The 3,731-nt window shown below is 35.0% G+C and overlaps 2 long non-coding RNA genes across 2 annotated transcripts; both read right to left on the reverse strand.

The window, feature by feature from the left end:
• Positions 1–433: 433 nt before the first annotated feature.
• Positions 434–1,803, reverse strand: LOC113325009. Its single transcript, XR_003347967.1, has 4 exons — positions 1,764–1,803; positions 1,562–1,679; positions 1,194–1,276; positions 434–456 (listed from the first exon to the last, which is right to left on the reverse strand). It is a non-coding gene; the product is annotated as an uncharacterized LOC113325009 (long non-coding RNA).
• An 11-nt stretch (positions 1,804–1,814) lies between these two features.
• LOC113325015 lies at positions 1,815–2,573 on the reverse strand. Its single transcript, XR_003347968.1, has 3 exons — positions 2,439–2,573; positions 2,232–2,290; positions 1,815–1,918 (listed from the first exon to the last, which is right to left on the reverse strand). It is a non-coding gene; the product is annotated as an uncharacterized LOC113325015 (long non-coding RNA).
• Between the last annotated feature and the right edge of the window lie 1,158 nt (positions 2,574–3,731).

Consider the following 3,731-nt stretch of genomic DNA (forward strand, 5'->3'; position numbering starts at 1 on the left):
CTAGAGTATACTTTGTATTATTTCTTTTAAGAAAATCAACAACATCACAATGACTTCCAGTGTGCAAGCAGCAAAAAGAAATGAAATTAGTTTCGCAGCAAATTACCTTTGAAACCTAACAGTGTCTGAATCCGTTGCATCCCTCAAATCTCTATAACCATTTTCCAGTCTCAATGCAGCAACTCCAGGCTTGTTGTATTGAATCAAAGTTGAAAGACATCCATAGCAAATACATAAGAGGTCAGTAGTATTTCAAGTGACCCCAATGAACATCAACCAGCCTCAGCATAGATAATAAATCTACATATCCAAACCGATGATATGAATACAGAATAGACGATATATATTACTTGCATAATATTGCACAGGTGCGGTTTGAGCAGTAACATCTGGATCTGAGGTGAGATTAGCCAGCAGGGGTTCCAGTTTCGGAACCACCTTTCTTTCCATCAGTACCTGCAATCAGTTTCAGAAAATGTTCAACAATAACGTAGTTATCGATTCATACTAGAAACTGATTAATATCTTATATGCTTTTTTGAAATTACTAGCTTCACTAAACGACATCTAACGATCCTGAATTCTGCACTAAAAGCTAAAGGAAAACATAGTTTAATAACATGTTTCAGTCCAGAATTTTCGAAAAGTTGTACCAGTTTTGATAATGGAACAAAAATAATGGTGCCAAGATGATAACGCATATAAGAGCTAAAGGTAATTCTTTATAAGGTATATATTAAAGAAATGGAGAGAAAAAAACCCAGAGAGTATATGGAATCATGGATGTTGTTTTCAAAATATGGGCATTAGCATCCCTACTGCATTTTGTATCCTATTAAATACAATCCAGAACCTATATTTATACTTTATCTTGGTCACCAAATGTCACGAATTTAGTTACTCCATGTAAGAAACACAATTAAAATCTTTGGTGGCCTTCAAATAGACTGAAATAAAATGGTCGAAGAAGAATTCTAATCCAATGTAGAATAAGAGAACTATTTTCAATTTTTCTAATTCAACTTGTTCACCAAATATTGGGTTGATGATCTACCAAATCACTACGAAATAGATTATAAAATGCATCGCATGTCGACATAAGGAAACATTTAATTTTTCATGGAGAGTTCTGAAAACTTAATAAAATCTATTAACAAAAAAGCATCTCTTATATCTTCTGAAAAGAAATTCACCTTTGCAAACTCCGGTGCAGAAACTTTATCTGCATTGCCTAACCAGCCTTCGTCTAGCTTCTTGTAAGAAAAATATTGCTAAACTGGAAAGAGGAGAAACATAATAAATGCAAAAAAAAGTTGAAGCACAGTGTAAGCACCTATCAATAGACCATTCCACAATTGGATCATCCATTTTGTTGACAAAAATATGTAACTTAAGGACACCAAATGTTTTGGCTAGGACTAAGAGGACATGCTCACGTGTCTGTCCACCTCCCTTTGATATGGCCTGCCAATCACACTACGTACTTATTATATCCCATCCGCTTCACTACATAATAAGAAACATTCCAAACAAACACTGAAGTAAGGAATACTTCACTTACTTCCATTATCTTAGTTTATCACCACGACCTTTCCTTGCTGCAGTTCCGCTAATGAAAGTCGTTTATCATTTTCAGCTGCTCGCACGTAATAGCACAATCTCCAAAGTGTTCCATTATCCTTCATAAGCAAACCACGGAACCAATTAACATATAGCGGCAAGAAAATGACCTGGAGAGTTATTTTGTGCTTTTCATTTGTTACCTTCTTTATCCAGACCAATGTTCAGCTCGTAGAACGATTGCCCACCTTTTGGTAGCTTTCTACATTTGATAATTTGTACAACTCGATCTTGATTTTTTGGGGACAAAGTCTGAATCAAATTCTGAAGTTGTTGCTTCTCGGAAATGTTCATTTGTCTGCAAATTCAATTGAATATAAAATACTAGTATTTGTAATCAAAACAACGCAAGAGCAAGGGGGCAGATTTCACAAATGAAGTTCCGACGTACATCAAACTAGTACCAAATTGGAAAGCTCATTATGTTGTACTTGTCACACAATATGATGTTCACTAATTCTAAGTTAAGGTTAACTAACACATGTTAAATTATATAAATGAAAGTTCCAATCATTTTGATTAGCATTGCCAAAATCATTCAACTAGAAATTTACGAATTACAACCAATACCCGGAAAATCTCTATTTTTATTCTGAGTTTCATGAACACACCTGCACTTGGACACTACAATATCAAGAAGTTCTTCGAGCTTCTGCTCCATGTGTTCTAGCTGAAAAAGAGAAACACTTAACTTTAGATAGGCTACAACTTTTATTTTAAAGTATAGCAAGGACCCATAAGGACCATAACCATGAAGAGATATATTCAATGGAATAATAATCTTCATAAAAAACTTCTCAAGATAAAATTATTTTTACCTGTTTAGCTAATTCATCATTATGTTTATATAAGTCTGCCTTAGCTTGCATTCCACCATCCTCTAGAAGAGTAAGTAAATAGTCATTGACTTGGGAAACATGCAAGGACCACAGTCATGAGTAGTTTAATATACAATATAGCTCCAGAGATGGACGACATAGATAAACCCCCAAAGATCAAACATGAATTAGGAAAGTTCTATGGTAGATTAATCCAACAGGTTGTTACCGTTGTTTTATTTCTACTATGGAGTAATAAACTTCTTATCTTTCAAAACAAACACACAGACAAAAACTTCTTACTATTACTTGTAACCCATACTTTGTCTCTACATAATGAAACTCTTCCAAACAAACGTTGTAACAGACATTAAGCTGGGTATATGAGCTTACACATTATGTGTCGTCCTCAGCACCTTCGACATCTGACAAAGCTTTATGTTTTTTTTTATCTGATCCCACAAGCATTACACAAAGTCTGAAACAAATAAAACTTCTCAAATGATCTAAATTAAACTACCAACTAGGGAATTGAGAGTGACAAAAGGGTTTGGCTGATCACCTTATCCCCACTTGGTCCAACTTTCCATTGAGGTGTCTCCTTGGTGAGATGCAATTACTACATCTTTTTTCCTTCCCACCCTTGCGCTTGATCCCTGCTACCAGAAAAGAAGATGAGCAACCACAGAGAATTCACACTCAATGGGAGATAAATCAGAGCAGAGGTACAAAATGCAAACCTGTGCAGAAGACTGGCAGCCAATGGAATCTCTACGTGTAGGCATACTTATTAGAGTGGAAGAAGAGGATGATTTTTTCTTCTTAGATGGAAGCGAGCTAACAATCCCAAGTTCCTTGTCTTTTAAGGAGAATGTGGTGAGATCATATTTTATATTAACTGCCATAAACACACATATACAAAGAACCGCACATCATATCAAGCAATTTCCCAGAGGTGCAACAATTCAAGAAGAAGTACATACATGAAATAATCAAACTAACAGAAAGCAATAATGCAGGACATTAACCTATTTAGCCATAAACCAAAATGAACAGCTTTGTACACATTAAAACAAGAGTGCCGGCTTGTAAGGTCTTACTCTATAAATCATCCTAACAAATTTCCAAAATATTCACTACACATTAAAAAAGAAGAACAAATTATTATTGCAGGTCATTTTACTTGATTCCAAAAAAAGTAAAATACAAAGCTATCATGGTAGCATCCACTGTGAGCAATCCATGTACAATTTTGAAACATGCCAACACCTATCAAGACCTTATAGAGACAGG

The sequence above is a fragment of the Papaver somniferum genome, chromosome 1 (assembly GCF_003573695.1).
Source record: "Papaver somniferum cultivar HN1 chromosome 1, ASM357369v1, whole genome shotgun sequence".
Classification (NCBI taxonomy): Eukaryota; Viridiplantae; Streptophyta; class Magnoliopsida; order Ranunculales; family Papaveraceae; genus Papaver; species Papaver somniferum.